The 27201-nt window shown below is 36.3% G+C and overlaps 1 long non-coding RNA gene across 1 annotated transcript; it reads right to left on the minus strand.

The window, feature by feature from the left end:
• Positions 1–5541: 5541 nt before the first annotated feature.
• Positions 5542–27201, minus strand: LOC141386349 (uncharacterized). The gene is made up of 3 exons (XR_012408179.1): positions 27034–27201; positions 13751–13880; positions 5542–6560 (listed from the first exon to the last, which is right to left on the minus strand). It is a non-coding gene; the product is annotated as an uncharacterized lncRNA (long non-coding RNA).

Consider the following 27201-nt stretch of genomic DNA (forward strand, 5'->3'; position numbering starts at 1 on the left):
TCAGAGGGGGCCAATGTATCCTAAAAATAATAATCATAATAAAAAGCATTATACGCCTTGCTCAAGGACAAAATCAGGGTGACCTCTACAATTCTCTCATTTAGTTCATGATTAGTCCCTGATTAGTTTCAAACCCATAATTCGACAATTACCTCGAATGCACTACTCTGACCTTTGCTGCTGTTGTCAAACAGTTCTCATTTAACTCTCTTCTACTTTTGTAAGCTAAAGGAAAGTGATAAAGAAGCAAAGTGGAGCCTGCTAATTCAGTGTTTTATGTTGTTGAAGCCAGAAAGAGCAGAAGAAAGAATCGGATGCATCTCTGCAGCCCTGTGGACAGTTTTCTTGCTACTGGGAATGAGTTTATGCAATTTGTTCTACTTGACCTTTCACCTTACAGATAAAACACATCTGGCTGCCGCCCCTAGGGCTGCTTCTTGTTGGCTAAACTTAATGTGTGTGCGTGTGTGCTTGTGCTAAGCTTCAAACACATTTTTAATGATCAGTAAACACAGTGTTTGGTGACACATTTGAGCTACTTACAATCCACATTCTCTCTTGGGACAGATGTGGTTGACCATTTATGCATATCTGGCACTGACACTGGGAATTTTATGTTTTTTTTTCCTGACTGATTCAAAACAAAATCTGGCCCAAGCTCTCAGCTGGCACGTTACCAGTGAAGGGTTTCATCTGCATACTTGAAATGCAAATTCTTTTAGGATCCCACACTATCAACCCATCATTTAGATCTATGGCACATTGAAGCTTGCTTTAAGCTAATAAAACATTACAAAGGTCATTGTTACTTTTTATTTTACAGTTCTGATGTTTTTTATGGTAATTCTTAGTTTATATCTCACAAAAATAACTTTTCTCCTTAGAACTCTAAGGTTGTAGATCATATCTTACAAAGACAGATTTGTGAGATGGTGTTCATGCATTCAGAATTGAGAAAAAGCCAATTATAATCCCAGTAGCAAGAAACAAAGTCACAATGTAAAATTGTTAGAACTACAAAACGCTGTCTAAACTTTATATACAGATACAAACACAAAATACCCTATACACTACCAAACAAGGTCATCGATGTGTTGTAAGAACAACAAATAATAACTTGACTTCTAGTCGATCAATTGTAAAAATGGCAAAAGGTAGATTTTTTCGATGAATCATCTGTTGATCTGCATCCTAATGATCACAAATACTGCATAAGACCTACTGGAACCCGCATGAAATCAAGATTATCACAGAAATCAGTCAAGTTTGGTGAAGTAAAAATCTTGGTTTAGTGTTACATTCAGTATGGGGGTATGCAAGAGATCTGCAGACGAGATGGCAACATCGACAGCCTGAGGTATCAAGACATTTGTGCTGCCCATTACATTACAAACCACAGTAGAGGGCAAATTCTTCAGCAGGATAGCGCTTCTTTTCAGACTTCAGCCTCATCAATGTTCCTTAAAGCAAAGAAGGTCAAGGTGCTCCATGATTGACCAGCCCAGTCACCAGACATGAACATTATTGAGCATGTATAGGGTAAGATGAAGGAGGAGGCACTGAAGATGAATCCCAAAAATCTTGATGAACTCTGGGAGTTCTGCAAGAACTCCTTCTTTGCCATTCCAGATGACTTTACTAATAAGGTGTTTGAGTCATTGAGGAGATGTATGGATGCAGTCCTCCAAGCTCATGCAAGTCATACACAATATTAATTCTTTTTGCACTGCACCATGACCGTATTTTACACTCTACATTATTTCTGTTAAGTGACAAGACTTGTCTAAGCTGATTCAAACCTTACTGTCCTAATTGAATAATTAAAAATTAAGGCATGATCATATTTTATTTTGGTAAAATAAGCGTATTCTAGAAGCCTTTGCCTTAAGACACTTCTGATACTAAATAATCCACTATAAGTCAAGCTATTATTTGTTGTTCCTAAAACTTGGATAGACGGCTTTTGTCAGTTAGTGTAGTCTAATAGCCTAGAAAGCCTATAAACTTTTAACTTAAATAAATAAAGTTGCAACTGTGGAAAAAAAAGATTATTATATAATTAGAACTATAAGATAATCTCAGAATTACAGGATATAAAGTCAGAGCTACAAATTCAAAATAATGAAAAGCAAACTCACATTTTGGAAAATAAAGAGACACATTTCTGAAAGAAAATCAAAAATGTGAGAGACAAACTCAGAATTCTGAGAGGAAATGTCTGAATATTGAGAAATAAACTCAGAATTGTGAGAAATAAAGTCAGTATTATCATAACTGCAACACACGCACAGTAAAGTCGAGTTTTTTTAAGAAATCAAACTGATAATAGGAGTTCTCTTGACTATGAAACAAACTCTGGTGGTCTGAGTCTCAATGATGTCAAATCAAAGCAGGAGGCTTTTTTTAAATATGTGTGTGCGTGTCTGTGCTCTGGGAGAATGAGGGGGGAATGGAGGACATGATTTCCTTTTCCACACAAGGAATGTCTCCATAAGAGTTCCTGTTTGGAAAGTGGCTCTCTCATTTTGGTTTTGAGCCAAGAACTGCTTATGTTCTGATGAGCCCATAGTGATAAGGAGAAGCGCAGCCAAATCTTCAGGAAGGTAGATTATCCCACCAAATGCTGGCAAACGTTCAGAGCGCGAGTGTTTTATTTGTCAGAGCAAGAAAGAAAGAGGCAGACTGCGAAAGTCAGGTGAAGAAACTGAAAAAAAATGACGACAAAGGGAGCCAGACTGAATGTTGGGGGGCGAAGGGGGAGAACGAGCGCGAGAGAGAGACTCCTTTAGTCTCATTCTACTGCACAGAGCTTTGCTGAATCCAGGGCAAGCTTCACAAAAGGTTGTGGAACAAAGGCCTGCGAGCTAAGTGTGTGTGCAGGAGAGTATGCATATGCACGCAGGCAGCGTGGTGGGAAGGCTCAATCCCATGGTTTGTTAACTCAGAGGCAGACTGTAACTTTAAACAAGAAAACGAGTCGCTTTGCGTCAGCTGCCAGCTCTCCCACTCGCACTTTCAGATGTCGTTCGGCTCTTTGAAAAGAAGAGTGCTTGCTTATCTTTTCAAATTGTCACTCTTCACAGTTCCTAAAAGGTTCATCAAAACCAAAGTCACTTGAAAACAATCAAGCATGACAGAGCAAGAATTGCGGGGGAGTTCTTGATCAGAAAAAACCAAGCTCAAATCAAGCTCTTTGAGCATAGGTCACCTTTAGATGTAGGAATGAGTGGTTTAGAGACTTTGTAATGCTTTTATGTGGTACTTCTGACAAGAGCGGTTTATTCAGAGGACTATAAATCACTCTGTGCGGTCAAGTAGACTAGTCTCACAGAGCGAGACATTAAACTGTCTGACTGACGTTCAGGCCGACCACTGTTTGTTTTACATACCGTTTAGGGGTGGGAACATTTGAGATCGATGATACCACAATAATATACCATCTTGCAAGGAATGTCAGTTCATCTGAAGTAATGAAATCATTTAGAGTTATCTTTGGAAATACTGTAGTTTATCTCAAACTGGCAAACTGCCATAAAAAAACTGCACAATTTTCACACTCCGACATTGATAAAATCTGTAAAATCAGTTAGATATGAATAAAATTCAGAACTGGCATTTGAACTATAGCCACAAGCTGCAGGAAGCTGTAGTGGACTTTTCTGTAGGAAAGACAGAAAGAAATGCCTTTATTGGATTCTTTTGCATTTCAACAAATGAATGCAACCAAGATTATTTATCTATTATCTACTGCCTCATCTGAATGGCCGCTATCAGCTGAGCTACCTATATAACCATGTGTACAGTTGAAGTTAGAATTATTAGCCCCTTTAAATTATTAACCCCCCTGTTTGTTTTTCCCGGTTTTCTGTTTAACGGAGACCAGATTTTTTCAGCACATTTCTAAACATAATAGTTTTAATAACTCGTTTCTAATAACTGATTTATTTTATCTTTGCCATCATGACAGTAAATAATATTTGACTAGATATTTTTCAAGACACTTCTATACAGCTAAAAGTGACATTTAAAGGCTTAACTAGGTTAATTAGTTTAACTATTCAGGTTAGGGTAATTAGGCAACTTATTGTATAACAATAGTTTGTTCTGTAGACTATCAAAATTTTAATGTTTAAAAAAATGTAAAACTGCTTTTATTCTAGTCGAAATAAAAATATTATCAGACATACTGTGAATTTTTTTTGATAAACATAATTTAGAAAATATTTAAAAAAGAGAAAAATATATAAAGGGGGGCTAAAAATTCTGACTTCAACTGTATATTATACGATCATCAGAGTAAATTGTGTTTGCTACACAAGTGGGGAACATACTAATTAGTTTAGAATTATTTACAATAGAATCCCAATTCTATATTTTTGTTTTGTCTTGCACAAAAAAAACAGCCATGTAGCTAAATCTCTGATGTGGAGTGGGTTTCAAGCACAAGCCAGCAGCAAACTCCTATGAAAAGATGTTAAAGCCCTTTTGCCAATGAGTGAGTGGGCAAAACAACAACAACAACAACAACAACTCTTGTAAGACTTGCATATGCACTGGACTCATTTCACACAATTTACTTCTTGTGCTCAAATAAATCACATACTATATATCTCTGTCTATTATTTTACAATTAAAAAGAAGTGGTATGTGGGGTGATGCAGTGGAGCAGTAGGTAGTGGTGTCGCCTCACAGCAAGAAGGTCGCTGGTTCGAGCCACGGCTGAGTCAGTTGGCGTTTCTGTGTGGAGTTTGCATGTTCTCCCTGCGTTCGCGTGGGTTTCCTCCGGGTGCTCCGGTTTCCCCCACAGTCCAAAGACATGTGGTACAGGTGAATTGGGTAGGCTAAATTGTCCGTAGTGTATGAGTGTGAATGTTTTCCAGAGATGGGTTGCAGCTGGAAGGGCACCTGCTGCGTAAAAAACGTGCTGGATAAGTTGGCGGGTGATTCCGCTGTGGCAACCCCTTGTTTTTTTAATAAAGGGACTAAGCTGAAAAGAAAATGAATGAATGAAGAAGGTGTGTGTGAAAAGACTAAAAAAGTTGTTCGAAATCATCAGTATACCTTCACCACCTTCGTGTGTTCATCACCCTGCTTCTCCACAAACAAGGAGAGGGAGAAAACCACGACATTGTCTCAAAAAAACAATTCCAAAAATTGTATTCATGATATTGCCATCAAATTGAAAACATATATTTGAGAAATGTATGACGTTTTACCTTTTCTGTATTGCTCCAGGACTAATTTCATATATATATTTTTTTAAAATAATAACATGTTTAGTGCGATGCAATTTATTTTACAGTACTTAAGAATCTATAACATTTTTCATTTTGACCATCATAAACTCTAGATGATGGATAATAAAGCTCAAAGTGTCTTCTTTCCAAAGATGCATGAACTGTGAATGTAGACAGAATTATTTAGCAACTGTTAATGTTTTAGTTTGGGAAGGTCATTTTTGAGAAAATGCCTCTGACAGTGAGGGAGAGAAGGACACAGATATAGTCCGAGATTTTTATTTATTTAATTTTTTTTTTTTTTGCAGAAATCCCATTTTGCATGCTATCTTAATCAAATTTGAAATATTAACTTAGAGACACTTGGCTTTTATTGCTTATTTTGTGTCTTGGTTATTACATGAATGATTGTATGTGTTTGCATATGGAAAAACAAATATTGAACACGCTTTACTTCATAATGTATAACTTTTTTTCATTTTTGAGCATGACACTTTCCAGATGGAATTTTTGTGTGGAGTTTGCTCATGTTCTTATCATGTTCGCATGGGTTTCCTGGGTGCTCCGGTGTCCCGCACAGTCCAAAGACATGACATAAATAGGCCATAAATAGGCCATAGTGTATGAAAGTGTGTGAATGCGAGAGTGTATGGGTGTTTCCTAGTAATGGGTTACGGCTGGAAGGGCATCCACTGTGTAAAACATGCTGGAATAGTTAGCGGTTCATTCCACTGTGGCGACCCCTGATAAATAAGGGACTAAACTGAAGTAAAATTATGAATTAATGACATCAACATTTAAAAAAAAATCAATTTAAACAAAAATAATATTAGTATTTCTGAAAAAAAGTGCACTTTAAAACCCGTTTTAACAAAAGTTTGCATTTTTTTTCATCCCTCCAAAATCGGTTGGTGTATAATTGATTAGGCATCCAATTTATGTTTAAAACGGCGTTGTGTAATTGCTCCAGAATCTCACCAGGTAACATTAGGTTGCAGTTCTGTCTGACTGATTAGTTCATTGACAAGCGCAATGCAATCAACTGGCCAATCAATCCCCCATGTGCTTGATTATTAACCGAGGGCCCTTAGAAGACTCTTTCTCTTACTTTCTCTCTTCATTTCTGGTGACTCAGCTGGTTACAAAGCACACAAGCCTACGTGAACTGTGAAAAAAAATGATTGAAGACAGTGCAGAAGTTCTCTTCTTGCCAGCAGAATGAAGTTATCAGAAAACATCCATCTGGCACTCGCGTGGAAGAGGAACAAGATGCTTTATGAGTTTATCACTTTCCTCCACACCCGAAGCTCCATTATGATGTGTCTGCAACAGTTTGAGAGGGCACGAAAGCTTCACATTAGACTCATATTATTACATGCGATAAGTGTGAGATTCAGAAAAGCAGAGGAGGGGGAAGAGAGAGAGAGAGAGAGAGAGAGAGAGAGAGTGGGTGGGAAAATGCATTAAATCCAGAGACAGAGGCTGAGAAAGGCAGAGAATGGGGGACAATAGGTTAAGTGGGATTGGATAATGGAGAGTGTTTCATCAGAACATCAGGCGAGAGACAGAATCAGGAAAGATGGCAGGGGGTTGTTGCTGAGGTGAGAGAAACCAAGGCTTTTTTTGGCTCCAGTAACAAGCGAGGTGACATTTTTCCACAAGCAGAAACCTTTCATGATGGTATTAAAGCTATTGTGCTTGAAAGACTGATCAAGCAGGCAACCTCGGGCAAGCAGCTAATGTGCAGAAGGAACATATAGAAGGGTTTCCAAGAAAAGTCCTGATGAAAGTGACTTGGAAATGGTCCTGCTTTAATGAACTCAGGCTAAATGATATGGGTAAGAGCAAAACATTTACACAGAAGATGCTGCATATAAACTGTTTTCTGACTACAGCAGGAAAAGTTCCCTGCGACTTATGATGAAATCTCCACGCGAGTGTCAGGAAGAATGTATGATGCAATCAAAGGAAGCCTTCAAACAGGAGAAACCTAAAGTCGTCATATCATGAAGAACCAGAATGCTCTTTCTTGCTGATATTAAACAGCATTATTCATTCATTTGTTCATTCATTTATTTATTTTCCTTCGGCTTAATCTTTTTATTCAACAGGATTTGCCACAGCGGAATGAACCACCAACTGTTCCAACATATATTTTACACAGCAGATAAATATTAATAAATATTATAAATATTAAAAATGATTCATTTTCCTCACCAAAAAATGGTTACATGGTTAATAAAACATGATAAAAATATAAAAAATAATTAACATTTTAAGTCAGGGCGGTTTTTCCAGAGATGGGTTGTGGCTGGAAGGGCATCCGCTGCATAAAAACGTGATGGATAAGTTGCCGGTTCATTCCGCTGTGGCGACCCCGGATTAATAAAGGACTAAGCCGACAAAAAAATGAATGAATGAATGAATGAATGAATGAATGAATGAGTCAGGGTGGTGCGGTCATGCAGTTGATAACGCCTCACAGTAAAAATGTTGCTGGTTTGAGCCGCGGCTGGGCCAGAAGGCATCACTGTGTGGAGTTTGCATGTTCTCCACGTGTTAGTGTAGGTTTCCTCTGGCTGCTACAAATTTCACCCACAGTACATGTATGTTCACCACAGTTCACCAACGTTTTTGATATGAAGTATAAAGGAGGGATCAGAGAGGTAAGACTTAATACACCTTATTCTCTCCCATGTGTCAAGTCTGAGACAACAGATAATTCTGTAAAACATCTTTTTTTTGTGTTCTATAGAACTGTCTATAGAATTTTATTCAAATGAAACTATTTTTCATGCAAAAGATTTCTTACATGTTCTTAGCATATCATTCTAGTTGTGTCTCTACGCTGTGTTCCAGTTACATTTTGGTTTAATTTATATATAAAAAGGACGTGCCCCAGTAGAGCTTTATGTCTAGCAACGCCCCTGGTGTAAACGTAACATTCTGTAGTGCATTTAGTTATTGCCCAGCAGGCACACAATGTTATAAGACGTTAATATAAGGTTAGATTTAGGTTGTGATGTGAGGTGACCAAAATTAAATGTCTTGCCAGCATATAAGGATAATGCTATTTATCACTAATAATATTTGGTTGATTTCAGGTTGCGACCAAAATTCAACGTTGAGTCAACATGTTAAACCAACATCATATTGACGTCAAATACTGACTTTAATTCATAAGGCAACCAAAATCCAACATCTAAAAGACAAATATTGGTAACGTTCACACAACATTAAGCTGTAACATCATTAGAAAATATGATCATATAACCCCAATTTTATCCTCCTTACACTGGCTGCCTGTTAAGTTTCGTATTGAATTTAAAATATTACTTCTCACCTATAAAGCTCTAAATAATCTAGCTCCTGTTTATCTAACCAACCTTCTGTCTCGCTACAAACCAACTCGCTCTTTAAGATCTCAAAATTCAGGGCTTCTGGTAGTACCTAGAATAGCAAAATCAAGTAAAGGAGGTCGAGCCTTCTCTTTCATGGCTCCTACACTCTGGAATAGCCTTCCTGATAACGTCCGAGGCTCAGACACACTCTCCCAGTTCAAAACTAGATTAAAGACCTTTCTGTTTAGTAAAGCATACACTCAATGCATCACTTAGCGGGTTCCACACAGGCTTCTGCATCTTGCTTATATACACTATGAACAGCAGCTACGCTAATTATTTTCTTTATTCTCTATTTTCACCTGGGGATACTCATCCCGAGGTCCTCAGATTATGCGGAGTCACTGATTGGATCCAAGACCAGCGACGTGATGATCCCAAGGTTTCCATATCCGGGACCAGGCCATATCCTGAGCTGCTGCTGCGCTGATGGTCGTGGGGAGTGGAGAACATGAGTCTGATTCCAGCGACGTTCCAGGGACAGATGAGTCTTCGCTGAGGCCATCTTCCAGCCTAAACCACGGCGAATGAAGCTCTGCACAAGACTTTTGGCCAGCGGAGAAATTAAAATGGTCGTGCCAAACTGAGTCTGGTTCCCTCAAAGTTTTTTTTTTTTCACTCCCATCAGGTGAAGTTTTTTTTCCCTCTCCGCTGTCGCCACTGCCTCGCATGGTTCAGGATTGGTAGAGCTACGCATCGATGAATTGGCTCTTCAGTGTTTGAACTCTCAGTAATGATTAAATCACACTGAACTGAGCTAAACTGAACTGAACTGAACTTAAACACTAAAACCTGAACCACATTGTTCCAGTTACTATGACCATTTATGTAAAGCTGCTTTGACACAATCTACATTGTAAAAGCGCTATACAAATAAAGCTGAATTGAATTGAATTGAATCATTAGACATTGATATTTGGTTGATTTCAGGTTGGACGTTAGACACTGACATCAGCCAGATGTTGAGTTTTGATGTCAAACCGATTTTCATTTACCAAACAAAAGGCAACATCCGCATGACGTTGAGGTACAACATCAATCTAACATCATGTTGACATCTTGAGCCTGCTGGATTATCAAGGTCATTTCAGTCATCATACAGTAAACATCCGCCATCTTCCCATCAATGACATGAATCTAAACAGTCTCTGGGTCAATGCGTGTAAAGATTTTGGACATCTTCTTGAACACTTTTAATGCTTTTAAACAGTTTGCTGCATTTATAAATCACACGTCTTGAGGTTCATTATGATGTGATTTACCTTCTATGTGCGATTTATTTGGATAGAAATCACAGGACAGATTTTTCTAATCCCCATAGACAAAAATAAAATAAAGTAGTGAGTGCAGGTTGAAGGAAAATAGTGGAGTAAAAGTACCAATATAAATTTACTTAAAAGATAGTAAAAATACACATTTTTAAAACTACTTAGTAAATTACAATTCCTGAGAAGAATTACTCAATTACAGTATTTTAAGTTAAAATCTAAATCTAAATCTATGATTACTTATTGACTCTCACAAATGACTCTAATTGGCACTCATCACACTATGGTTGTAGATGAAGCATAACATGAATTCCTTGCATAAACATACATCATAGGGTACATCATGCTAAAGTCATTCCCACCGAGGGGAGAAAAGAGGTCAATTTGTCTATATAAATTGACTAAAAGAAGCAGAGCTCAATTACACAGCCTACAGCAGTACCTGATCCCGGTGAAGGGTGGTATTATTTGTATTGCAAATTAGTGCAGTACTTCTATTAGAGTACACATTTGCGAGTGACTATTTTGCCAAGCGCTCACCCCCCAGGAGAGTTCATTTGGCTGTAATTGAAACACCACCTGCAGCTTTGAGTCAAATCATTAACAAAGGTCACATGTGTCTGCAGTAAGATTACCCGCACATGATGTTAGCATTGACTTGCTAATCCACCTGGCCGAGCTTCGCCGGGGGTTGGAGCTTGCCCTTTCCCGTCAGTGAGGGGATTCTTGGCACAGCGTGTATGCATTAAACAGTTCTGCTCTGGGTCTGCCATTGGACTTCAGCGTTAAACCTGTTAGAGCTGTTCAGCATTTCCATTAAATGAATGATGCGCTCGCTCATGCTGCAACAGAATGCAACAGCTTGCTAGAGTGTGCAACAACATCCACCTCTGGATTTACAGCCCGTGCTGTCATTGAGACCGCTGTCTGGATACCTTGATTTATTGCATGATATTAGGTAATGAGACCAAGCAGATTAGATGGAAAACAGAAAGTAGACAGCAAGTAATGCAACTAATTTTGCTGTATAGATTATATAGAGACATTAATATACACAAATGTTGGAATAAGATATTTTTCGGTTCACCACTGTGAATATGTACTCTAAATGACAATTTAATATATATTTTTTTCTAATTTGTTCTTGCACAGGTAAACTGACAAAAGTTTTGTTGCCTATCCAAGTTTTAGGAACAACAAATAATGACTTGACTTCTAGTTGATCATTTGGTATCAGAAGTGGCTTATATGAAAGGCAAAGGCCTCTAAATTATGCTCATTTTACCAAAATAAAATATGATCATGCCTTGATTTTAATGATTTAATTAGGACAGGAAGGTCTGACTTTGCTTAGACAAAAGTCTTTTCACTTAACAGAAATAATGTACAGTGTAGAATATAAAGTCATGGTGCAATGGAAAATAATTAATATTATGTATGACTCCCATGAGCTTGGAGGACTGCATCCAGTCATCTCTGAAATGACTGAAATAACTTATTAATAAAGTCATCTGGAATGGCAAAGAAAGTGTTCTTGGAGGACTCCCAGAGTTTATCAAGATTCTTTGGGTTCATCTTCAATGCCTCCTCCTTCATCTTACCCCAGACATGCTCAGTAATGTTCTTGTAGCACATTGACCTTCTTTGCTTACAGGAACTTTGATGTGGAGGCTGAAGTATGAGGAGGAACACTATCCTGCTGAAAATTTCGCCCTCTTCTTTGGTTTGTAATGTAATAGGCACCACAAATGTTTTGATACCTCAGGCTGATAATGATGCCATCCTCTCTGCAGATCTCTTGCACGCCCCATACTGAATGTAACACCAAACCATGATTTTTCCTTCACCAAACTTGACTGATTACTATCAGAATCTTGGGTCCATGTGGGTTCCTATAGGTCTGCAGTATTTCTGATGATTGGGATGCAGATTAACTGATGAATCATAGAAAAAAATCTACCTTCTGCCACTTTTCCAAATGATTAACTAGAAGTCAAGATATTATTTGTTGCCTATACAACTGGGATCAACGACAAGACTTTTGTCAGGTAGTGTAAATGCTTGGCAATATCCAAAAGTACATTGTTTGGGTCATATTTAATTTTTTTCTTTTATGCCAAAAAATCATTATAATATTAAGTAAAGTTCATGTCCCAATAAGTGTATTTCGTCAATTTCCTACTGTAAATATATCAATGCTCAACTTTTGGTTATTAATGTGCACTGCTAAGCACTTCATTCTGACAATTTTAAGTGCAATTTTTGCAGTATATTGATTTTTTTGAAATCTCGTATTTTCTAGATTTTTAAATGGCTTTATTTTGGCTAAAATATTGTCCGGTAATAAAATATACATCAATGGAAAGCCTATTTTTTCCACTTTAAAATAACATTTTACTCACACGATGCTTCAGCTTGAGTGCTTGACAGAGGGTGTGTCTGAAGTTGGGGCTCACGCAATCATCATAGCGGCGTTAGCCAATGAAATTAGTCAGCAATTGGCTACTGTCTGAGCTGGTGTATTTGCACACAGCGATCTGATTGGCGCTTCTGTCGGGCTTGAAAAGTTGAGAGTCTGCAGCAAGCAATGCCACTGAAGTGGCGCCAACGGATCCACAATGCAGTTCGGCAACGCCTGACCTCACTCATTCAAAGTGAATGGGAAGTGTTGACGCTTACACCCCGTGTGAATGGGGCATTATGCATAAATCTGAATTTCCAAAAATTGGCACTTATGTCTGGTTTTGTGATCCAGGGTCACAAACATGTTTATCCATGAGCTTTATGATTTCAATACCACATTTTCATTAATTTTCCTTTGGCTTAGTCTCTTATATATCAGGGGTAACTACATGGGAATAATAAACCACCAACTATACTACAACATATGTTTTACGCAGGGGATGCCCTTCCAGCTGCAACCCAGTACTAAGAAACATCCACACACACACACACATGCGCGTACGCGTACGCACACGCACACGCGCATACACACACACACACACACACACACACACACACACACACACACACACACACACCTATACTATCACCAATTTAGTTTATTTAATTCACCTATAGCACATGTCTTTAGACTGTGTACCAGGAGGAAACCCACGCGAACACTGGTCCAGCCGGGACTCAAACTAGTGACCTTATTGCTGTGAGGTGACAGTCCTAACCACTGAGCCACTGTGCTGCCCCCAAAACCCCATAATCCTTTAGAAATCATCCTAATGTTTCTATCTCAGCACCACATTTTGAATGGAAGTGAATCACAGTTTTACAAAAAAAATATGAGCTAGCTTCATTGGCCACTTAATTAGGTTCACCTATTCGACTTGTTTATCTAAATTTCTAACCAGCCAATCACATAGCTCAAAGCATTTAGGAGTTTTGAGATGCATGGAAGTTCTAACTTAGCATCTGAATGGGAAATAATGGCATCTGAATGTGGCATGGTTGTTGGTGACAGAGAGGAAAGTCTGAGCATTTCAGAAACTGCTGATCTACTGGGAGTTTGCATGCATCCATATTTAGGATTTGAAGAGGATGGCCATAAATAGAGATGATATCCAGTGAGCAGTGGTTATGGAAAATTATAAGAGAATGACCAGACTGAATCCAACCTGGTGTTGGTGTAAAGTAAGCATTTGCTTGTGAATTAATTTCGCTGCTCTAATTCAGATGTGGGTGAAGAGTGATTAGACAGTTTCAAGGGAAACTGTTGAAGCGACAGTGCCTGCAGCTTCCCCCTGCTAGCTTTGAGATTGAGTTAAAGATGGAGAAGAAAGTGAGCGAGCAAGAGGGGCTGCGTTGTGGCAGGATCGCTGGAGCGACTCACTTCAACTATAAAACATGCGCCCAGGGCAGGTCATGCGTTATGCATTGATCCATGTAACTGTGGCAGGAAAACACTGCATGGCAATTCCCCGCTGCTGCCAAATCCGCTCTTTTTAGACTGGAAAAGAAGCCTGCAAGACACGGACCAGCAGTGCTTAAATCAGAATCTATTACGTTAACAGGGCATGCTTTTTTAAATTGCAAATATATGTGTTGTTGAAGAAATGCACATTTATCAAAGGATGCCACAGCGGTACAAGGGGTCAAATGTATGATGTACAGCCAGTCTGGGGAAAGGCGTGGTTCTTTTTTTACTCAAAGAGTTTACCTTTTTGCAATTATTCGCCTCATTTTCCATTCACAGTAATTATGAGATTTAAATACTGCAATTTTGTGAAATTTTAAGCACTACATTTAGCTGGATTAGCTAGTCAGGTGGTGATCATAACCATATGTTTTCATGTACCATAAACATTTCCTAAACATTTAGAACAAAGAAATATGAATAAATACTTATTTTCATCATTAGAAAAAAAAAGGAATCTGTTAAAGTCTTAAAGTAAAAACTGTGCCCTTTTTTATTGATTAGGCAAAAACAAACTGGCCAGCACATTCAACTTACTTATCCATTTAAACAATAAAAAAATAAAATAAAATAATAAGAGTAATAATAATAATAATGTAGATCTTTACTATTTTGCTACCCTCTCTTGAAAAAAACGTACATTTGACTACTCATGGATGCCTGATCTCAAGAGTAAATGCAAGTATTTTAGGTTTTGCCAGTTTAGTGAGTCATATGTATGATTTTAAAAAGGAGGTTTGCCACCCAACCCCGCCCCTAAACCCAATAGTCATTGGGTGATGAGCAAATTGTACGAATTAGATTGTACGAATTTATACGAATTAGCCACTAAATCAAAAAGTTACGAATTGTCGTGAGATTGCGTTGGTTATTTAGGCAAGTCATTGGAAATCATTGGTTTGTTCTGTTGCCATTCAAAAACTCTGACCTAAAAATATTGACTTAAAAAAATCTATTTAAAATGTAAAAACTACTATATTTCCAGCCAAACTAAAAGAAATAATCTTTCTGCAGAAGAAAAAACAGAAGTTTTTTTTGATGGTCCCCTTAACACATTTGTTGAATTTAAGTTATACGTTGCATTTACATGCCAACCAATTCTGATTAGATTATAAGCAGACTGTTAGGTTGGGATTAGGGTTGGGGTTAGAGTAAATTGACATTTACTTGCAAAGTTTCTTATAGTCAGTTAAATGTCTGTTGAAGGAGCAGCATCAGCAGATATTAAGCAGACCGCCACTCAGAGATCATCTTTTAAATTCGCTAGCGATGTATTTTTAGTGTACATGAGTGCAGAAAAGTGTTGGAAAGTTTAACATGGTGCCTTAAAATTGATCTGCTACAACAAACGCTAATGTTGTGGTGTTAATCTAACATAATTGCTTCAGGGGTCGCAATTCAATTGAGAAAAAGACAAAAGAAAAAAAAGACATTTTAAAAAAATAAATTACAATCCTTCAGCTTATTTCCTGATTTTTTTAGATGTGGCCACACTGGAATGAACTGCCATTTACTTTGGAATATGATTTCTGCACCAGATGCACTTTCAGCTGCAACCCAGTGCTGGGAAACACCTATACACGCTTTCATTCTCACACATGATTTTTATGCAACTAGTATTTTTTCTTTTGTTAGTTTTGAATAAAACATTCTAATAGTTTAATTAACCCCTTTGGACGCTGTGTCCATTACAATGGACATCCCACATCAGCCAATGTTTTTATGGTTCCTGAGCGTTTCATCTAACTTAAAGCCTGCAGTCCATGCAGCATGGCAACACTTCACTCCAGACAGACGTAATCCACATTTACAATGTATTTATTCAGATGTATTGATATGTTTGTCAATGTTTCATAGATTGTACGTAAAAAAGAGGGATTGCACTTACAAATTAAAATTTAAAGCCTTTTGTAACATTGCAAACTTTAGATCGGGATTTTTTTTCAAATATGTCCATTAGGATGTACAATTGGTTTAAGGTTATTGTTACTGAAAGTAAATCTCAAGTAATGCTGATTGAACTTTTTTATATATAAAAAAACTATATATATGTACTACACTGTAAAAAAATCCATAATTTTATGGTTTATTTCCAGCAAAAAAAGTAAAATAACAGCTGTTAAATTACAGAAAATTACCGTAAAATAAAGGATATTAAATTACAGAAATTTCCTTAAATTTAAACATTCTGGTAAATTTCTGTAATTCTTCCTCTGCTATTTTACAGTAAAATTCTGTAATTTAATGGATGTTATTTTATGTTTTTTTTCCAGCTCTTTTTTCCAAGTGTAATTCATTGCTGAAACAATTTCAAATGCAAATTATACAGATTTTGAAGTTCTTGAGCATATAGCAGATGAAAATATCTCAGATGTGGACATTATGTGGAGTGATGAGGAATAAGATAAAGTTTGTTATGAACATGGTGCAATCTATACAACTAAAACCTCGAAATTAATGTAAAAAATTTACAATGTTAATGTTTGTGATTTTGAAAATAAATTTCAAGACCAACAGTCATGTATGTTTTGTTTTAGTATTTTATGTTAGTATAATGTTCAGGATGTACAACTGTTTTGACCTGATGTCCATTGAAATGGACATATATATATATATATATATATATATATATATATATATATATATATATATATATATATATATATATATATATATATATATATATATATATATATATATATATATATATATATATATATATATATATCGAATGTTGAATTTTTATTATTATAAATTGGGGTGACACTTTATTCTGATGGTCCGTTTGTTGAATTTAAGTTACATTGCATCTACATGCCAACTAATTATCAATGGATTATAAGTAGATTGTTAGGTTGGGGTTGGGGTTAGTGTAAGTTGACATGTACTTGTTTCTTATAGTCAGTTAAACGTCTGTTGAAAGAGCAGTATCAACAAATATTAAGCAGACAGTCTACTAATACCCAAATATACTATCAAAATAAAGTGTTACCTAATTTGGTTTCATTTATAAGAGCCTCAAGAACTAAAACATACTTTTACATTTTTCAGAAACTTGGAACATAATTCAGGTTTGAAGAGGTTAATATATTTATTGGATTTCTGGAGATCTCCAAGTGACCCCCAACTCATTGTCATGCAAACCCCTTTTTGGCAACCACTGATCTAGATGACATGTTTGATGACATCATTTTTTGATTGTGTAGACAAGATAGGATTACATTAAAAACTGTAAAAGGTCTACCCGGTATAACCACAACAACAACAAAACTTTGCGTTTTCATAAAATAAAGAGAACAAACAGGCAGATAACAGATAAATTCCACTAACATTAGCTCTCTCACTGCATATTTCATACGTGTTGATGCAGATGGTGTAGATAAGTAACCTTCTACATCTCAAGTGTTCAGTATAACAGAACAAACCTGATGTAAATACATCTGGTGTGCAGAAACATAATCCACATCTGTCTTCCCTACAGTTTAAGAGAAGCTAAATATGTGGTCAGTGGAAAATTAGGTAGTACATGAACATTTGATTCATTTTACAGTCAACTTCCTTTTGATGGCCCCAATTAGATGTTCTGCTGGCTTTTTACAGTAACATTAAAACAACATATCAACTAATGCTAAGTTCAAACTGCATTATTTTAGCCCTGATTTTAACTTGCTGACAGGTTTTAAAAAAATTGCAGACAAATGTTTAAAATCACAGGCAAATCGGTGCTCGTTCACGTAAGTAACACGATTAGCTCCTTAGCGGGAGGTTAGGGAGATGTTAAAAGCAATCATTTTTAGCTTATTTGGACCCAAGAAATGGAGGAAAAACTAGTGAAAATTTGGCACGAGCATCCGTGTCTGTTTGACGTGTGGTCTCTGAGCAATACCACAACCGGGTCGATAGACAAAGTTACGGAAAAATTTATATTTCCCTTCAAAACCAGGCGAGCCCCACTAAAAGTTTCTTTCTCGTTATGTAGGCCTAGTAAATAACAAAATATATACTTTTTGACTTTGCAATGTCACTTCTCGCATGTTTTTGGTTGAAAGACATAGTTTGGACAAAGTTGCTGGCAATTCTTCCTATTTTAAAGTCATGTAGTGAGAAACCCCCTGTCCCAATTGATCTTGCAGTGTAAACAGAGTAGCGTCAAATCACTAGCCCAGATCGTCATGCACGATTACTTTGAAAATCATGCAGTCTAAACTCGCCTTAGTGTATACATTATTAGTACACTTGTTAGGATAAGGTTGCTTTAGCAATATAAGTTACATAATTGAGTGAAACCTCTTTTGATAAATCATGAAAACAATGGGTCAGCAGACAAGAAGCAGGAACTCTACTAATACTCTAATTACTGCTAGCTGACATGTTGACAAGAAGGGTTATTTTTTAAGGCCACACTTATCTTAAGTCTACAGTTTTGTGGATTTAAATGCATGCAGCTGAGGATAAAAGATCAATGCAATGTGAGCCATACTAAATTATTGACCCAGTACAACAGAATCCCAAATGTGATTACTCAAATTTATAGGTGTGTCCTCAGTTTTTGCAGCATTTCTTGTCCAGTCGGGGTAAACGGAGGACGCCTTTGCATTCAGAGGATTCGCAAAGCGCTTGTAAATCTCTCAGCGTTGCTAATGCCGTACAGATGTGCGGTGGGTGAGGTTTGTGCCGAGGCTTAGAACAAGTCTGCTGCCGACCACAGCAGATGAATCGCACTTGGGTGGGCGGTTTATTGATCCGGTGTCAGAAGCAGATTAGAGCATGTAAAGGTTACACACATTCGTGGATGGGATAGATTAGAAGGAAACGGACATGCTTTTGCTTCAGACGGAGGTCGTGTCAAGTCAAAGCATTTGAAAAGATTGTTTATATCGGGGATATCAAGTGAACAAAATGCTCTCTAATCATAATACAAACAACATAAAACAACATTTGCACATTGTTATTTTATTTATTTAAAAAGAAATCATGTAGACAGCAACAGTATATTAAGCCACATTCAAGAAACCCCTTCAAAAACAACAGTGTTTTTTAATGTAATTTGTGACCTTACAGCTGGATAAGATTCTTTTCTAAACCCAACCAAAAAAAAAGCAAAATACAGCTGTCTACATGCACTTTTAATTCAATAAAACCTTTTTTTTTAAATTCACATTTATAAAAACAACTATTGTCATCTATTGTTCATCAACTCTTGTTATCTAAATTATGCACTGTAATCTGTGCTGGGCTAAAGGTCCCAGATCACCAGTTAACTACACATAAATGGGGAGCTAATCTCATATTTAAAAAATGTTATTGTAAATAATGATAACTAAACTAAATTAACAAAAATAACCATAAGCAAAAGAAAGCAGGTAAAAAAAACATACCGTGTGTGATAATGAAAGGACGATCACACAACCACTGTTAATGTTAATGTAGGTTAATCTGCTCAAAGAATAATTAAAACAAAAGCAGTAATACTGCTGCTTACAAAAGCACATATACATATATATATATTTTAATCTTGAGCTCTTGAAAGTAGCGGACTGTGGGTGCACGATCATCGCTTTTAGTCCAGATTATTTCTAAGAGAACCGATCACACCAGTTGCGTTTTGCCTAGGCACAGTTGCTTTACGCAAGTAAACGGGAGCGTGCACACTTTTTAACAGTCTGCTTCTCAATTCTAAGGTCACATTTTCGTGAATATTGGGCCATCTTTATTGTCAAACCCTGATTTTAAGAAAACTAAAATTTTAAAATGATTTCCAACCAGCCAAAGTGGCTAGTGAGAGTGTCTAACCCGCCACAGCTGAAATCTCCCCGCATTTGGCAGGCTGGCGGGTGTTTATGTCAAGCCCTGCATGCAACCAACACCATTTTAGAAAACTAAAATTAATGCTAAGGCTAAAACTATTGGTTAAAAAAAAAATTCGTTTTCACAATAAGTGAATAACTAAAAGAAACTGTAAACAACAGCAACTGAAAAACAGAAAAAAATACAGAAAAAATAAATAATTGTTTTCAGAAGTAATAAGCATTCATTATGTGGCAGAAAATATGACCTGCAAATTTTTAGAGAAATACAAGTAGGTGGCGCCAAACTAATTATACATAAACTAAATAGAAATATGATCCCAAAATAAACAATAATAAAACCAAAACCATTAATTAAACAAAATATTAGTGAACTGAAATGTATAGCAAATTTAAAAATGCAAAACTATAACCATGCGCGTGACAACCGAATAATCGTTTAGACTGCATGTCTGAACTGCATGCATGAACTACAGAATGTTACGTTTTCAAACACATGATCAAATTGCATGTATGCTATCAGGACTGCATGAGTTTGGTTTGCATCTCCATCTGCTGGACACTCATAGCTTATTAGTCAGGGTTTACAGTGCATACTGTAACCTAAGCATATATTGTAGCATAGTGGTCCCCAACCACACATAAATAATCATATGTTATACAGATTATTGCTTTCTGGCAGCTGATTATAAGTAAATGTGATTTCACATCAAATTAATCTCACATTTTAAATAGTATATGACTGGCAAATAAAAATCATAATAAATTTGGAATCACCATTTAAACAAAATGGCACTGAAGTAAGCTACATTTTTAATTTGCAGAGTATAAGGTGGAATAATAGTCACAGTGTAATACACTGAAAAAAAATGCTAAAAAATATATATATACTTCTGAGTGTATTCCCTACTCTTGAGTACTTCTAGAAGGGCTATGTTTTACTTATACTTTAAATAGTATTTAAAACAGACATTTTTTACTCTTCTTTCACTAAATTCCTTGGTAAGAAATTATATTTTTACTTGAGTATAATTTTCCAGTACACTAAACACCACTGCTAGCAATCATTTCAAATACTTCAGCGCAGTTTTCTTATCTGTGGGATGGGATGGCGCAGCTAGTTTATTTTTACATTCACTTTACGTAATGCAGTTCCTCCTCCTGTGCCGTCCTGAGGAGAACAAGCCTTGAATAATGAACAAGCACATATGAAGGTTAGCAGGGTGAAGCAATCACTAAAGGTTCAAAAGTCAGCAATCACCTTGAGAGTGTAATGGACTCTGTAATAGTCCTTTCAGAGATTACATAAGAAGGGTCAGAGCAAGCCAATAGAAACAAATTCCGGGGAAGGTGTATTAGCATCTTATCTCACTTGACACACTTTCTAGGGTATGACTTCTGAGTACTAAGTTACTCATTCCACAAGAATGCTGCACAGACAACATCTTTAACACTACAATCACCAAGTGTTGCTTTGAAGTAAACAAGAACACGCTTGAAGTAAACAAGAACAACAACATTGGCCACATTTCATTCAGAAAATTTTGCATAAGTGCTCAAAATATGCTTTTCCTACTTAGATTTTTGACTGGAATCTAGTCCAAATATCTAGTCCAAATATTTTTTAAATCAAGAAACATTTTTAGATAAGAAAAAATGTCTTGTTTTCAAAAATAATGAGTCAAAATGAAGTGTGTTTTTCCTTAAAACAAGCAAAATAAATCTTGTTTAAATGCTTATTTTGACATTGTGATAGATGCGGCCAATCAGACATCATTATTTTGCTTTATTCAACCAATTATGCACTGTCAACCTTTCCCATCCAGAAAGAGCAATGGTCAGTGTGTAATCTGAATCCAAGGGTATTTACGACACGGAATAAAAGTGCTGCTTGGAATGGACAGAGACATAGTCACGCTCCTATACAACTTGCTTAAGATTTTTTTCTTCTTCATGTAATCCTTTATTCCCTATTTATGTGTAATTAGGTGTTTTGCAACAAGTCTCTTGCTTAAAAATTAATATAATCGTTTCAATACTCCTGCAATCAATTTAATCGCCCACAGCTAAACAAGATGATAGATTCATGTCCCTGCAAAGCTAATTTGGTGTACTGAGCGATCGTTTGCATTTTATGTTATCACGTGTGCAGCATATTAACATTTTAAGAAACTTTAAACATTTCTTGATCAGAATTCATCCAGAATGCATATGCAAATCACCAAGCTTCCTAACAAAGGACCATAACACTTCCCTTGGGGTAAAAAACTTTCTCATTGGTCAACTCAGCTCCTGAGGGTGCACAAAACCATCCTTATAAAAACTGGCAATCAAGACCGGTCCCTGAAGAGGAGGGAGGGAGCCCAAAGAGAGACAGGGTGAGACCCCAAAAAAGAGCACAGAGAGAGTTCCACCTCTTCAGGTCCAGTGAGTAAACAAGGACCCTGACAAAAATGGGATAACAGCAAAACCCGAACATTCTTATCTCTCTCACTTTTCTTTCTTTCCTTTCCATTGAGAGTCAACATGACTACAGGCACTTTACCACCTCAAACTTGGAAACTACAGACTCATCCTCCAAGCCTCACAGGAAAAAGAACCGAGCATCAGTGAACCCACATGGGAATCTAGCTCAACAGAGGGAGTTCTTCACATCACAAAAGAAACGCAAGTAGCACCTCCAGACTTTACTGAACTGGTGTATATTATATAACCCCAAAGAACCCATAGAAGGGTTCGCTTGGTTTGGTCTTATAAAATCCAAGGATTTTACATCATTACACTTTCTTCAACTCTTATTTTTCTCTCTTTACTCTTCTCTACAACCTGTATGAATGTGTATTTGTGTTAGGTGATCACTGGATAATTTGTTTGTTCAGATTAATCAAATTAATCTTCAATTCACTTTGAGCTAATTCGCTAGAACATATTATTTCTGAAAATAAGACTATATATTTGCTTGTGTACAAAATGCTTCTTGTTAAATTAATTTTTGGATATTTCGACCAGAAGCAAGACAAAAACTTTGAGAAAAGCATTTTATTTACAGTGTAACCAAGACAACATAACTTGTTATAAATCTGTCATAAACATGATTGTCATGAGGGCATTATAATTGTCATGGAGCACTAAAATGTCATTGACTAGTAATAACATGGTAATAAAATAATTAGACAGAGTACTGACACTTTAATGAGAAAATGTTATGATAAATTCAGTTTGTTCCACTGACTCTGGTTTTGTATTTCAATTCCATTGAACTCTGAGTTTTGACCCTTAACTCTGGTTTATATTAAGAGCACAGTATCTTGTTTCAAACAAAAGGATTCTGGTGGCACTGACAAGGCAAGGGAAGTCCTTGACAATCACATGAATCCTTGAGAGAGAGAGAGAGAGAGAGAGAGAGAGAGATAGAGAGAGATAGAGAGACAGAGAGAGACAGAGTGAGTGAGGAAGAGAGAGAAAGAGAGATCAGCTGAATGACACATTCTAATGACATGCCGAGTTGATGAGACCTCCTGAAGCCCCGCTTACATCGCCCTCATTGAGTGCATGTGTGTGACATTGACAGAATATGTTTGCAACCTAGAAATTTACAATCTGTTTGTTAGCACATTAGCTGCATATGAAAGTGTGATATGATTCATGGATTTGACTTTCAGAGTGTATGGGTTGAGTGGGCTGAATATGTCGTCTACATATTGGCAGGGTATAAAAGACACGATTCTGAACTTATGAGCTGCTTATCTAAAAAGCATTTAGGTCTCAAATGTAAACTGTTGATGCAATGTCAAAAGACAGGACTTGCAGTACAAGAATGTATGAGAACAGTGGCATGTATATGTGTTCAAATAGGGTCAAAAGCACGAGCGAATATACGACAATTAATGCAATTATACACTATAGGACTGTATGTGCGATTCGAATCAGATTTAAAAGTTAATTCTCAGTAAAGGCACAATATGTAAGATTATTTTTATTTTATTATTCAAAAACTACTACTATAGATATACAGTTGAAGTCAGAATTATTAGCCCCCTGTTTATTTTTCCCCAATTTCTGTTTAACGGAGAGGTTTTATCAGCACATTTCTAAACATAATAGTTTTAATAACTCATTTCTAATAACTGATTTATTTTATCTTTGTCATGATGGCAGTAAATAATATTTGACTAGATCATTTTCGGGACACTTCTATACAGCCTAAAGTGACATTTAAAGGCTTAACTAGGTTAATTAGGTTAACTAGGCAGGTTAGGGTAATTAGGCAAGTTATTGTATAATGATGATTTGTTCTGTTGACTATTGAAAAAAAATAGCTTAAAGGGCTTAATAATTTTGACCTTAAAATGTTTTTAAAAAAATTAAAAACTGCTTTTATTCTAGCCAAAATAAAACAATAAGACTTTCTCCAGAAGAAAACATATTTTCAGATATACTGTGCAAATTTCCTTGCTCTGTTAAACATAATTGGAGAAATTATATATATATTGCATATTTTTTTTTGAATCTGAATAAACCAGACCACATAATCACACACACAGGCTGTCCTCTGACAACTGCTACCAAATTTTAAGAAGATTTGTCTAACTAATGAGTGTAGTTAACTCAAAATGGACTAAAATTTAATTCTACTCATTTGAAAAGAGTTTTAAACTCTGTGTTGAAGGTTAATGAAATACCTCATAACTTCAACTTAAATGGACTAAGTTCACAGCACTTATATAGATTTGTTTTTTAACTGAAATGGTTTGTTGCAAGCTGTTTCCTCAAACGGTTTGAGTTGCTTTAACTAATTGGGTTTTACAGTACACAGTTGGTTTGAGTTCTCTTCATTTATTTGTTTTTACTGTGCTTAAATTGCTTCATCTACTCAAATGGATTAAGTTTACAGTACTCATTGGTATTAGTTTTTGCACTTAAATGGTTTGTTGCAATCGATTTATTAAACGGTTTGAGTTACTTTAACTTTTGGGGTTTTACAGAGCATAAAATTCTTCGAATGATTTGACATGTATCTACTTAAAATCTGATAGCAATCACCAATAACTCAGTTACTTAAGATGTAAAAACAAACAAGACCTGCCGTCTTGACTGGCTGCAATCGCAAAGAGTGTCTCACGCCTAAAACCACCACAAAATTATTGTTGAATTTATTACATAATAAAAAGGCTCCAATTGGCTTCACCTACCCCAGCAGATTCCATTTTCCCTTTTTGATATTTAGTGGCAGTTTAGCAGGAAGTGACCATTTTGTTCTCTGTCACTTATTAGATGAAAACAGTGCTTTATTCGTAAGTCTTTTATGCGATAATTATAGTTTATAGATAGATAGATAGTTTAGCGTATAAATCTAATTCACACCTTTGGATGGAAGCATAGCTATTGACAAGCTTTGGGGAGTGATAATGTTAATAAAATTAAGAATAAAGAAAAAAATGATTGCAGTAACACTTTAATATAACAGTAATTGAATAATAATGTATTAATACGTAAACTAAACATTATAATTAATGATGAGTTAATGCAAGAGTTCCCAAACTTTTTAGCTTGCGACTGCTAAAATAACAATGCCAGTGATTCACGACCCCTAATATCCTCTTGAGATGGTTATATATATAAACCTTGCACACAATAGACCCAAGTCTGTTTTTTGTTTAATTTTGAAGAGCACCATTTGGAGATCATCCTCCATGTACAGCTGTGGCCTGTGTTTATTTTTAATGTACATGAGTGCCCTAAAGGTGTTAGAAGGTTTACCATTGTGCCATAAAATCAATCTGCTACATCTTCAATATAATGTAATCACCCAAGAAGTCGCCATAAAAATTGAAAGGTTAAAAAATCATGTTTTTTTTTTTTTTTGCATGTTGTTTTTTTAATGTAACTTTTACCCACATTTTTCTTTTGTATGTTATGGATAAAATAGGGTAATTCTAATGGATAAAAAAAATAGATTTTTGGAATTCAAAAAGCAACTTTGAGAACCACTGAGTCAATGCACATGCTAATCGTTAACAAATAATAATAACAAACAAATCGTACCTTAATTACCTGTTAGTACATGTTATTAATTAATGAATTAATAAACATTTAAATTTAAGCTAAATGTTGCCTACATGAACTCATGAGCTGTTAATGTATAATTATATCAGGACTTTACTTGGAGGGGCACATCACATTAACTCATTCTTAACTACTCATGAACTCCTGTGTTTAAACTGTTGATGTCGACAGAACACTTTTCTATTGTATTTAGTGTAAATGCACTAGACGAACATGCATTAGGAGTTCATGAGTAATTAAGAATGGGTTTATGATGATGTGCCCCTCCAAGTAAAGTCGTAATATAATTTTACATAAACAAATCAAGAGTTAATGATTGTTAAATTAAGCATAAACTAATGTGGTAATTAATACATGAATTAACAAACAATCATGTACTAACAAGTAATTAAGGTGGCCGTTATTCACACATGAACTCATGTTGTAGCTAAAGTTAGTTCATGATTAGCATTAACTTATCATTAATTCACAACGAAGTAATGTTTAGTTTACATATGATAACACCATTATTAAAATACTGTTATTGTAAAGTGTTACAAAGATTACTTAATTATTAGTACAATTACTAAACTATCAACAAAAGAAATCTCAGCATACAGAATCTGTTACTCATGCAGTTATGCTACATGGAGAAGGCAGCTCATTATGTTTAATAACAGTGCTGGCATGTATTGTGAGTGTTGGCTGAGCCATCGCTTCCTGTTTCTGTCTATGCATATTACTGCCATCATGTGAGTATGTGTATATGTGTGTGCGCGTGCAGTGAACAGATGCAATGCACACTACTCAGACAGTGAGAGCTGGAGTCACAGAGGGCAGTCTAGGGGGTGACAAGCTAACACATTCAGCCATGCACATGTAAGGAGATCTGTCTCGCTACACCATATCCCTAGGGGCACTGGGGCACTGTGTGTGTGTGTGTGTTTGGAATGGGAGAAAAGACACAAAGCCAAGCATGTGACAGCGCCACATCCTTGCAAAACTATGAAAAGATAACAAGGCAGTGGATGGAGTGAATGGACGCCCGGCTCTAACAATGCTAAGCGCTGTACAAGGTAACAGGAGCTTATAAAATGAATAGCTGGGGTACAAACAAGCAAAACAAGGTGAAAAGCTTGTCAAACAACATTCGAATGAAAGGCTACGAGCTCGGAGAATGAAGCGTGAGGGCATTTGAGGGAGCCTCTGGCTGTTTTTCACTGAACGTTTTGCTCTGGACTACACATAACAGTGTGTTTTTTTAGCTGACAGTTTGCTGTGTTTCTTTGTTAGAAACTCTAAAACTGTTGTGTAGAAAAGTTTGAAAAATGTTCAGATGTACACTACCTGATAAAAGTCTTGTGGGGGAAACCGGAGCACCTGGAGAAACTCACAAGAACATGGGGAGAACATGCAAACTCCATACAGAAATGCCAAATGGCCCAGCCATGACTCAAACTGGTGACCTTCTTGCTGTGAGGTGGCAGTAATAACCACTGAACCACTGTGTTGCCC

This window comes from Danio rerio, chromosome 6 (genome assembly GCF_049306965.1).
Source record: "Danio rerio strain Tuebingen ecotype United States chromosome 6, GRCz12tu, whole genome shotgun sequence".
NCBI lineage: Eukaryota > Metazoa > Chordata > Actinopteri > Cypriniformes > Danionidae > Danio > Danio rerio.